General features: G+C 29.9%; 1 protein-coding gene across 1 annotated transcript in view; it reads right to left on the bottom strand.

The window, feature by feature from the left end:
* LOC143238753 (E3 ubiquitin-protein ligase TRIP12-like) overlaps positions 1 to 9,964 on the bottom strand; it is a 90,475-nt gene extending 80,511 nt beyond the window's left edge. The window contains exons 1-2 of the mRNA XM_076479264.1: positions 9,570 to 9,964; positions 2,729 to 3,197 (exon numbers count right to left, since the gene is read on the bottom strand). The gene's annotated coding sequence lies outside the window, so the exon portion shown is untranslated. The remainder of the gene's footprint in view (positions 1 to 2,728; positions 3,198 to 9,569) is intronic.
* Between the last annotated feature and the right edge of the window lie 3,199 nt (positions 9,965 to 13,163).

The raw sequence follows: 13,163 nt of genomic DNA, 5'->3' as shown, positions 1-13,163 counted from the left end.
TTATTTCACCACCACAATTTTATAAACATATACTAATACAGTAAGGCATCTATTCACTTCATACAACACTTTAGAAAGATTTCTATTAACTCTTTTGTGACAGGTCATGGGTTAAATGCCTTGTCATTGCACTTGTTGACTTGCATTCAAAATTTTATTGAACTACTATTCTATGAATTTGTCAATAAGTTTGGAATCAAACTCTTAATTTATAATTCAAACTTTACTGTTATATGAGTTAATTTCTTAATTTAAAAGTTAATACTAAAAGAACATGTATCTAAATATAGATTTAAATGAGTCACATGGTACGTTGAATGCAGCACTGTTTAAAATTAGATGTTTGTGATATCCAAATACTTAGTCTACAGTTTTGTACAAATTAGGAGCTAAAATTATTAATACTGATAAGCCATAATATAAATTAATCTTGTATCTTTTCATTTTGCTGAGATATGCCTTATGTACTGAATCATACATGGTGGTCCTGTTCAACTCTTTCATTTTTTGAAATGATCCCTAATATACTCTTATTGCAATACATGACATGTGAATAACCAATTGACAGCTTTGAATGTTCCCAGAGTGGTTTTTCACAGCCATTTAAATCTGTGAAAAGGCTACCACGTGTTTTTGATCCAAGATTTCAATGAGACAGGTTATGTCTTTACTCTGCTTGAAGTGTTTTTTTTTTTTTTTAAACTCTAAAACATCTTAGTTAATGAGATTAATAAATTGAAGCAGAATTCTATGGTATCAGTATAGCTATTTATGATTTTTTGGTTATTAAACTGTGTGTAACCGAAAAAAAACAAAAAAAATGTTATCCTCCACGTGCAAAATTTTAAAAGGTTTAGCAACCTATGTCCAGCAGCAACAAAGTTCAAACGTTGGAACTATAAGAGATAATTGTTTGCTTTACTTCTATATTCTTTACACTTATTTTTCTTAAAATATAGAATCATTTATTTTTAAATAGTAATGATCTATATACATGTATATAATACATAGTAACTGAAATGCGACTTGCATATTACAAAATACTAGTCCACTAAAACCCAGCCAAGACAAGAAAAACTAATGGTCAGTTTCACATTACTGGACAATTAACATGAGTACATGTGCACTGCATCAATGCAAGTTATGTTATGCTAGCTAGACATGATTGGAAGGTCAATATAATAAATATATTTGTAAGTATACAGCATTATGAGGCTTAAGCAACTTAGATTAAATATTTGTATTTTTATGTTATAATGTTCTCATTCTATAAAAAAAATGCACAATTTATTTTTCCTAATTTTTTTTATGATGGTTACGAGGTTGGTCAAGTGACAGGCCCCACACAGTTAAGGTACAGAAAATAACAAAATATAAAGTCTAACTAAAAACAAACATTTGAAATGTATTTAGGAAGTTTTATAAATTATGCAAAAAATATTTGAGATTTTTGGGAGAAAGAATAGTTACTTTATTCATAGCATGAAATCACTTTGCACTTGGACTAGTAATAAAACATTCTACTTTCACAAACAAATCTTTAGTAAAAATATTTCATTAAAAAATGACTTTTTATGTACAAAAAACTTGTAATCTTTACTTAAAGTATATCAAATGTTGTGAAGATACTCATGCTGTATCAAATGTTATAGTGCAAACACAATGTGTGCAAACATGTTCACAAACTTGTGTATATTATACCAAGCTTCACCACTTTTATTCAAACATAATAAACAGAATAATGTAAAAGGTATGGTTTTAACTGTCTGTACTGAAATTCTCAATTTTTCTTATAAGCATTTAGAAATTACATGAAACACTTGAGCACTTGGAAATCACATTATCTTCAAGTGTGTACATAATGAAAATTACCAGCATTTACAAAAAACGTTCTTTGTGTGGACTTCAAAATGTATTTTTGTTGAACATCTGCTGATTTGCTCTTTATCATAAACATAATTATCAAAAAACTTATTACAAATAATTTGTTTAGTGAATTACTAATGTAATATGTAAACATGATTATAACAGGTTTTCTTCTGACTGACAGATGAACTACCACAGTTATTCATGGATGTGTTAAATAACTGAATCATGTGTACAACTGTTTAAAATTAATAAAACTGTGCATACCTTTGATGTATATAGTAGTGCCATCCATTGCAACTGTGAATTATCAAATGTACCCAAGCAGTACACACAAAGTATTCATACTGGCATAGTGTTAACACTGTGCATTTTGAAAAGCTTTCACTCCATAGACAAACTGTGTGAAAATTAGTTAAGCCAGAAAGGAAAACTTCACTTCTTGGAAGCAACTGAAGAGAAAGTGGGAAGGTGCTTTAAAGCTGCTTGAATTTGTCAACAACAGAAATTCATATCTTGATAATTTGCATCTAACAAATACTAATTAGTCATTAAGTGGTCTAGCCTTTAGCAGTGTTATGAAATATTACAATTAGTTTACACAGACTAATCTGAGATTAATTTGATTTAGCTTCATAAACTACAGGAAAGTTAGATTGAGAATTATATTAGCTCAAGAAAATAAATCTTTAAAATTACCTTGAAGCATGGGATGGGCAGTTCATGAACAGTTTGTTATACAAGTGTAAAATTAAATTCTGAATTGATAAAATTTATTAAATAAAGAAACCCTACAAAAATTTTAACCATAAAAATAATTTACTACAAAATTTCTCAGAAAATATAAACACAAAAAACTCACCGGCTACTAGCACACGACCCCGTTGTCTTGGTTCTTGTGGCCTTTTCTTGGTTGATCTTTGCTGCCTTCCCACTTGCTCTACTGCCTTTAGCAGGAGTTTTTCCTTCAACAGTACCCAACTGGAGTTCTGAAGTTTTTCTACTTGGCTGCCGATTTTTTCCCTTTCCTTTGTTTTGATTTGAGCCAGAAGGACCTGGCTGATGACAAGACAAATCTACAGGAACAAGATTAAGAGGCAGAGTTTGCAGATTTTCAGTTCTCAACTGAGGTTCCTTCTTTATAGCAAAAGGACCTGACAACTGATTATGGCTGCCTCCACAATGTTTTGCTAAATCTTCAACTTCAACTTGAAAATAAGAAGCCTCATCCAAAGATGAATTTGATTCTTTCTTTACTCGTCGCCTATTGGTGCTTTGATTTCTTGGATGTGGAGAACCTCCTAAAGATTTGGTGTGTGATATAAACCCGTCTAAAGAAGAAGAAAAACAATCATATTAACACTTCTGAACATCATTTAATAATCTTTATGTAGTTGAGAAACATTTTTTAGATCTCAAAAACTTGCACGCACACACACACAACTACTGTAATAAAATATGCCCCAGTAGAATAAGATACACCAACTACAAGAAGAGTTATTTTAATCTATGTCTACATGTGAGCATTTGTGTAAGGGTAGATGATAGGAGCTATATTAAACAAAAGGTAAGTTCAAAATGAGAGCACCACAACATCTTTATGTCTGAACATTTTAATGTTTTAATGGGGGTCTGGAATCCTAATCTCAAGAACAGTTTTACTGTCTTCCCTAGTGATGGATAGTACTTGGTTATTTTTTTCATTTTATTACCATTATTTTTCTTAGTTAAAAGTAAGAATAGATCAACCACCTTTTCATTTTATGGTAAAGTATAAAATTAAAGATCAGGAGTGTAGTGCATATCAATATCCATGACTTAATCATGGAAAAAAAAAAATTAACATGTGTACACCAGATACACACCATACATTAAGTTTGAAAAATGCTTCCTGAAGAGATACATTTAGAAGTTTAATCACATATACTTATTCTAATTATTTACAAAATTTGTCAGAATAACCAATTAGTCAAGGATAACTGGTGAATTTCCAAACAAATTCCACAAATCGCCAAACTCTTTAAATTGGAAAAGATCTTAATTTCATGATCAGAAAAGTATCACATTTGGCTGAGTGCTTGATATAGTTTTCTTCTATGATCTTGAGAAAGTGTCTTTCAATGGTTTCTTTACAATAAAAGTTACCAGCATAACAAAGAATCATGTACCAGACAATATGATGTTTTTCAATGTCCATGCTTAGATCATGTACATCTCTAATTCTGTACAGTTTTTAATACAGCAATATTTTGCAGCTACTGACATTTCCATTAAAAGCTGAATGATGAGTAAATTTCAAAGTTTGTTGTTACAGTCTTTTGTGATAGTATTAAAATGTAATTTTATAACTATTTGATGATGAGATGTAAAGGAGTTTATTCATAAATACTCCAAGTAATAGTGTCCTTGTACAGCGAATTTATCTTTTATCACATCTTGAAAATCAAGTTGATGAAAATCTTAGAAGTGCAATTTTATGGTTAATTATATAACACAAGTTCCCAAATGTTTTCAGGACAAGGCTTCTCACCCTGATTGAGGCCTACCAATCTAACAAACCTACAGATATTGAGAGCTTTAACTGTATTGTGTATTTGGCTTCAGCCTCTAGTTTCATAACCATTGATTTGCTACATGGAAATACAGTAATATTTTACTGCAAAATTCTTCAAAATGTTTTAGCAGTATTTTTAGTTTTGGTTTGATCTTTAAAAGTTAACAAGCAGATTCAGTATTAAAATATTAAAACATATGTTGTAGTACATGGTTTATTTCCTTAAACATTTGCTTGTTGTCTTATTCATATATTGTGGTAATACGTGTTAAATTACTTTTATCACTGTGAATTAAATAACAGTAATTTTAATTTTTAGCAATATGAACTCTTAATAATACCTTTTTTTCCTGGGGTTGTGTAGAATGTGCTTTATTAACATAAAACAGAAATAAAAACAATCAACAATTTAGTTAAAGAAATTATATGTCACCATAAAATTCAATCAAGTATTGAATGTAACTGCACTTGAAATATTAACAAAATGAAAAAAGTAAAAGTTACTGGTTTAATAAAATGCTTAACATTCGAAGCAGAGAATTCTCACTTTTCTACATCTCTTAATCCAAGCTAATGACTAGTTCAGAAAACATTTCAGCATTTCCAAACTGGTGTGTAGTCACTGACATCCCTTGCTCTTTTTTTTTCATTTCTCATAGTGAAAATACTTGAGTGACATGAAATCTACAGTGTCATAAATACTGTAGAGTTTCAGCTTCAAACAAATCAATTTTATTTACTTTTATAATTTTCTTACATTGTGAAATCTCCATGATTTTGTTAACAAACATTTTTTTTGAAAAACAAAAATATTTCTTCAATTCATGTTTTGTTTGTTAAGATTGATCATAGAGTTCCATTTTATAAATACCTAAACAGTTTCATTGATATTCATTAAGGTATACTTCTTGGTACATTAAAATTTTTGATTCCAGTTGTCCCTATTGTCACTTTTAGACTGTAAAACTACATAGAAAACTGACAAAAATGACCTACAACTTGGTATGCCATGGCATAAGTTCATGCTAGGTAACAACACTTGCTAACAAAGTTCTTGGCTGAGATCAATTCAAACAGTTTTTCTATAAACAAGAATTTCTTTTACTAACCTGCACTGCTTGAACATGATAAACTTAAAAATATCTAGTAAATAAAGATTTGAATCAATATTTCAAATAGTTTCTTTTCTGTAAACAATAATTTCTTTTACTAACCTAGGCTGTTTGAACATGACAAATTTAAAAATAATATCTAATAAATAAAAATTGAATCTGTAATATTTCGCTGTTGCCTTTTCTAAGCCTGACCAGGTTTACTGATGTTTTGTCAAAAACAATTTCCAGATTTAAAACAAATTTAATTTCACATGAAAAAATTTTCAGGAAGGAAGAGAAAGTTTAAAGGAAAATATTAAAAACATTCTAAGATCTGTGGTTTTCTCGTAAGTTTTCTAAACTTCCCTGCCAAATTTCATTATTCTTCCCCAAGTAATGAAACTAATCAATCTCCTACAAAACCACAAATTTCTTCTTATATTAAGTTATTCATTTGATACTGATTTAAAGAGTTTATAATTTGTTATACTTAATGGTATTAAACTTTGCCACTCTTTTGAAAATTTAATTACACACATAATTCAATAACCTACTGTGAAATAAGAGTAGGAACCAGGAGGCTTTACTGACAAATTTCAGAGAAATAGAAGGAAAATCACATTACAAAAACGAACTAATGAAAATATTCTCTAGAGATGTTATTTTCTTATCAAATATAAGCCAGTGCAATGAACAGAAAAATACTAATAAAAAATCAATAAATGTGTTTCTTACAAATACGATTTCTTAATCATACTAATGATAGGTTTATGCAACCAAGACACCACTTGAGAATGGTATAAAGAAGCAGTTTAGTGTTATTCAAAATATGGTATTTCTTATAATAGCATATAGAATGTGTAATATTGCAATGCAAAAGCAGAAACCATCATTACCATCACAAAAACAAGTGAAGTATTGAAGCTAACCAACTAATCAGAAGAACAGTTTATGCAGAAACACAAATGACATTACAAAACAACTTTCTTATTACTGCTTTTCCTTTTCTTTCATTCTGTGTGATTTCCATAGTTTTGTTTTAATAATCATAACCCCAACCATTCTTCATATTCTAAAATCCTACCTAAACTTTCAATACATAGAATATGATTTCCTCCAAAACCAGGATTTTTAGATTGGTTAAAACTAAAATTATCAGACAATGACAAGCTTTATATTTCAGCACAAATATCTGCAAAATGCAATGAAGGCTAATAGCTTCAGTAATGATAGTTACATTTGTGTAACTAGACCATAAGTTTAGTGTTAAACAAGACAAGGAAAGAGAATATCACTTGTAATAGAAACACATGAGAGAAAACTATGACAATGGGAACATAAAACACTGTAGTATGCAAGGAAGTTGAATAAATAATGCAATAGTTTGTGAAAAACAAGAGATGGAATAATACCTAAATATTTAAAGAAATTTACTTTACAATTTTTATTACTAAAATGTTAAAATTAGTAATAAAAGTATGTGTGAAAATAGTATGGATATGACATGTCAGTTTATTTTTGAATTTTTTACAAATGTTCTGCATTTATTATATAATCAACTTAATGCATATACAAACTAAAATTTCAGAAGTTTTGTAACTGCTATGTTGCTTAATTTTAAATTTACATAGAACATATATACTACAAAAAACAAACTTCACTATGTTGTCACTTCATGTGACACATTCATTGTGATCTTAGGAATACCACAGACCTGTTACATAAATTCTACTGTACCATATAGACCTGGATAATGTTTTAAAGAAAATGTTCAATTTTTACACAGTTTACAGACACTATTATATGTCGGTCATAATTAGATGTCTAAAAAATTATACAATATTTCAACACAACTTACTAAAAAAATTGCTGAAAGCTTTTAGAAAAATTGAGCATGCATACTCCTTACACAACCCTAACCACAGCTGACCATAAAAGTAATCTAGTCACTAGTTAAATCCATTCCTCACTAAACTGATGGCACAGCTGTTCTCCAATTTGAACAGTAATAAGGTGGACAAAAAGTAAATGAACTTTTAAAAAGTACTCTACAAGTAAAGAAAATAAGTAGAGAGGAATGTACAACGAAGGTGACATTTATCAGGGATAAATTCAGATAAACTGAATTTATAAAATTCAGGTGATTGCTATTTGGAGCAGTAATATTCCACAGTTATGAAAAACCTTCTCATGATTTTAAAATCATACAGAAGAGCCTGAAATAATATTTGATAAATGCTCGTATGTGTCTGATGATTATACTGAATATTCATGTCATAGAAAAGGAACCTAAAAAGTTAAATAATATATTAGGATATACTGCAAGTCATTTTAGCTATAATCAGGAGCTGTTTGCCATCTCCTAAAATGAGTAACAAAGCAATAAGAAGCCATGTGATCTTGACCTCTTCCTTGATTTAGCATGTTCCCAACACATACTGCTTACAACGTTTATCTCTCTGCAGAGAGATTTTTTTTCTTGTTTCTTCTTTTTCTAAGCCCCTTTTCAACGGACTGCCACTCCTTATTTCTCAGCTGACTGTCTTGAAACTTGTGAGGGTTTAATATGCCCAGATTCCTTTTTGATTTTTTTCACTTAAGCTTTTTTTTAAAAAGGATTTTTTGGGTTCCAAAGGTGAACCAATCCAAAAATAAGCATTTTGGGCTCTTTTGGAGTTGTATTTACAGCACATAATGAAAACTGGCACAAATAAATTTTTATGTGCCTAACATACTGAAATACAGAAAGTTGGATTTAGGGGTGGAAGTCAAGTTTTTTTAAAAGCATAATTTTGGGGGTTTTGATGAATTATTTAACCATATTATAAACAGTATACATGAGATTTGGTAAAAAGATACTTTTCTACAGGTACCCCCAGATTGGCAAACAAAATGGAGGACTTGTACATTTTATGAAATTATAGAAAGGATAGAGAGGGGGGTCTGAACAAGCCACAAAAAGCATAATTATACACACACACACTTGTTTTTACGGTTACTCTGCTGTATTTCAGCCAATTTACATGGGATTTGATATAAAGATACCTTTTTGCAGGTCAGAGGGTACACACACGTTTTTCAATACTTTTATTTTACATGATTTTCCTGGTGTCAAAATTAGCCATGTGATCTCACAACAGATACATGCTGCATTTACAGTCAATGTTGGCCTCTGATACTAACAGAAATAATCATTCTTTCCTGCAAATATCTTTAATATTTGACAAAATTCCTAATGGTCATTACTGCTGCTAATTTGCTTCAGAGCAATATAAAAATTAAAACTAATATTGTCAGATACACCTAATGTTAAAAATTTAAAAACTAAAAAAAGCAACTCCTGTGTGATTAAAATATCAAATGAAACTATCCAAATTATATATAAAAAAGAGAAAAAAGGTATAACAAGTTATTTGCATTCAATTAACTTTCAAAGGTACTGTGATACAAAACTTGTTTCCCCAGAAGCTAGTTATATCTCTAGCTTCTAATAGAGCTGTAAGAAAATTAAAAGTAAAAAAAGAATGAAGAGTTCACATGCATCAAAATGTATCTGATCATTAACTTCTAGTATTGACCTTAATCTTTCAAACTAATGGCAGACAATAATATTCATATTAAGTGATCATTTTGATAAATATATTTTCAGAGAATGTTGTTTATTTTATGTACCTATTCTATTATATTGAAAGTAAAACAAAATCCTGACTATGAATGTTACAAAATTCTGACACAAGTTAGTTTCAGTATATTAAAATCCAAATGTATAAAAATTGTCATGTTAGCAAAGACAATTTGAATCCAAGCACACAAGTGCATATTCTATTGTATATGTTACAATGTTCAGAAAGTATAAAGACAAAAAAATATATTTGAACTGCTCTTATAACATTTGTGTCTAAACTATGCAGCATATCTGATTTCCAAGAATTAAGAACTTTATTAAAAACTAATCTAATTTTATGTAATATACTAGTTATAGTTATTTAAAGTGCCATCATATAATAAAGAAACAGTAGAAAAACAATTTTTCTTCCTTTAATTTTATAACTCACCTTTTGTTCCTGAAGAGGTAGCTTTAGGTTTGTCTTCAGAGTAAAAGTTAGCTGTGACAACTGGAGAGTTTACAGTAAATGTGGAAGTCACTTTATGGGGTCTACAAGGTTTCTTTTTAATCACAGTTTCCAGTTGTGTATCAGAAGTAATTTTTTCTACTTTGTAAGAATATCTAGAAGTAGAAGGTGGTAACCACTGTTCTGGTGCTGGAAGTTGCTGCTCAACTCAAACTCTGTTTTTGAACAAGTTCTTGTACTATGATTTTTTGTTAAAGTAGAAAGCTTAACTTTACTACCACTAGATGAAGAAAGAGTTTCATTCAAGGATGAAGTGCTGGGTGGATCAATTGTGGCACTTTGCTGACTCCTATTGTTTTTAAAAACTTCCAAAATACCTAAAAAAAAAGTTATCTCATTTAATTTTTTTAGACAAACTTTCTTCAAAATTTTAATTTGAATGTGTTGATTTTTCTAAACATCATGAGACAAAACCTTTTTTTTTTCATATGCCTTCTAATAAATTGCACTACTTGTTTATCAAACAGTACACTTGATAATATTTACTTATCTATGATCTTGTAAGCATGAGTTTCAGACTGATATAATAATTACACACTTAGATATGACTAGGAATGACAAAAGCATATAATCTCATTTTATGTTAATTTTAATAAGCATTCCATTATATTTTAAAAGTTGCAAAGTTATCTTGAAATTGCACCAACATTTTCAGATTTCTCAATCTACGATAACCATATTTATTGATAAAACAATAAGTATGAGCTGTGGTTTATATACCTGTGTTTACCTTTCATATAAAAATATATATACTTAGAAATAGCTTCTATATTTAAGCATACAAATGTTGTACAATGTTGTAGTAACACAATCAAACACTGTGGCATTTACATACTGAAAGAAAGAATAGTAGTTTAGCTTCATGGCAACAGTCTTCCAGTTTCCAGTGTCTCATTATTCAGTTCTAATTATTCAGTTGCCATGGAGACTTAAAATACTATTGAAACAAAAACATGTATACAACACTACAATGTTTATCTTACAATGAAAAAAATGCAACATCTACATATTAAAAAAAAGTACTGGTTTTGGTTCATTTTAAAAGTTGTATTTCAGTGTAGCCAAAATAAATATGAAAGGAAACTACACAATTGCAAACATTTCTGTTTACACAGTTTGCTCATTATGTATAAAATGTGCATACTTATTACTCTTCTGTAGGATAAAAAAAAAAGCTGAACTTTGTTCTATTCTGAACATTATGCACCTGTAGAGCAGATCCCAAAATTTCATTCACAAGCTTTTCGTAATTGCAAAGTTTAGATTCTAGAGACACATGAAGTTTACTGAAAAAATTCATAATTTTCAGCATTTCTCAGTATTTGTCCCAGCAATAAGTAGATTGGTTCAAGTATTCTTTATCTTTCTGGTATGAATATAAGAATAGTATAGCATGCATACTTTTGCAAAGTTTGGTTGTTAAAAATATATCTGTTTCAAAATTGCTTTCAAAGTAAACCATATCTTCCCGTTAATTGCCACTAAGGGAAGCAACTACAAAAAATAGGTAAGCCAAGTATAGTAGTGAAAGCTGAGCTGAGCTCTTCTCTCTCTCTCTCTCTGTGTGTGTGTGTGTGTGTGTGTGTGTGTGTGTGTGTGTGTGTGTGTATATACATATAAAAGCAACTAGTGCTCACAGCAAGTGGATCTGTACATCTCACTAATTTTATAGTATATACTAATTCCAGCTTTAGTGGCATGGAATAATTGTAACTAAGTTTTTACTCTTGAAAGCTTCCCACGTTAAAAGTAAGCTAGAAAGAACACTAATCAATAAAAATATAAAATATCCACACTTCATTTTGCATAATTTAGCTCTAAACATATACATCATTCAAAGTTTTTCCCACGCTGTCATCCTTAAAAGTAACACTCCAATACAATGTCATTTATTTCACCTGTGTGATATTATCAACATCCTGATCTACACATTACTTCTGTGTACGGGTTGTTTTCCTTTAAAGATCTAATTTAAAAAGTTGTGCTTTAGCTTACAGAACATAACATTATTTTATGCATGTGCTATAAAACTGTATTTACATTTGGTTCAACTCCTAATTCACTGAGCTAAACTGAACAAAATGTTATATGAGAAATTGTATTAAAAGGATGAGCAGATCAATATATCTTACAATGCATGAATATCCACTGCAAAGTTTTTGAATGTGGTCTCCAAAAACAGGCACATATAACAGCTTTGGAAAAAAAACTCACCAACTAAAAACCACTGGAGGAGCAATCATTCTTTATAGCATTTTTTTCCTTTTATAATGTTGATGATGTGCAGTAATATTACACTTGATAATTGATAGAGTATTTAAAAATAGCTCGAAACTAATTAGAGGCATCATAATTTTTTTTAACCTACCATTGATGCTGTTTACTTGTAGATGCATATCTTTTAATTGTTTTGAATACATATTTTAAATCAAATAGATTGTGTGCTGTTTGTCTAATGAAATTTATCTCCAACAAGTCAGATACCTACTGTAAAGAAACCACAGCCCTATATAAAACTTGATCAGAAATATGTTACCACATAAGGTTACAAGAACTCGACAAATAAAAGAAAGAGGTGATGCTAGATGTTATAAAACGGGGCACATTGAGAATGAGTGCAAGTTTGTCACCAACAAGCAACAGCAAATATTTCAATACAAAGCTTTACAAAGACAAATACTGATAAGTATAAAACAGCTTACCTCTTGCTGAATATACAAAACAAAATTTCCTCACCAATAATGCAAAAAATACCTAGTTTTACTTCTTCATATTTTCACTTTATTTTGATTGTATTTGTAAGCAATCAAATGTAGAAACAATATCATTTGAACTTTCAATGAAATAAAACACAAAATTACTTTTATTGATAAAATTTATATGTACAAGATTTTAGGCAAGTAAGATAAAAATAAAGTAAAAGGAAGCGTGTACTATAATTCTTATAAAAAAGTGTTTCACAAAGAAAATATATACAATTACTAGCTCAAATTGTACTTTTTTCTTTTTTACAGAGAAGGGCTTTATGGTGTGACCATATACAACTAAAAAACTGCATGTCTGTTTTTTTTAATTTCACACAAAGCTACTTGAGGGCTATCTGTGCTAGCCGTCCCTAATTTAGCAGTGTAATACTAGAGGGAAGGCAGCTAGTCATCACCACCCACCACCAACTCTTGGGCTACTCTTTTACCAACGAATAGTGGGATTGTCCGTAACATTATAATGCCCCTACGGCTGAAAGGGCATGTTTGGCGCGACAGGGATGCGAACCCGCGACCCTCAGATTACGAGTCGCACGCCTTAACATGCTTGGCCAAAACTGCAGGTGTGAACATAATTTGTGCTTTATTCGTGTATCACTGAATATTTACTATAAAAAATGTAAATTCTGTGTATCTGAAAATATAAAACATTTTCCAAAGGAAAGTCTTAAAACTCCTACAGATCAAACTCATAGCTCAGTTTTAGTGTATTACACTCATTTTTAACTTAAACATCAAAAACAGATTCTAC

Source organism: Tachypleus tridentatus, chromosome 13 (assembly GCF_004210375.1).
Source record: "Tachypleus tridentatus isolate NWPU-2018 chromosome 13, ASM421037v1, whole genome shotgun sequence".
Lineage (NCBI taxonomy): Eukaryota > Metazoa > Arthropoda > Merostomata > Xiphosura > Limulidae > Tachypleus > Tachypleus tridentatus.
The sequence above is the reverse complement of the archived record's forward strand: the minus strand, read 5'-3'. Positions and strand labels throughout refer to the sequence as shown.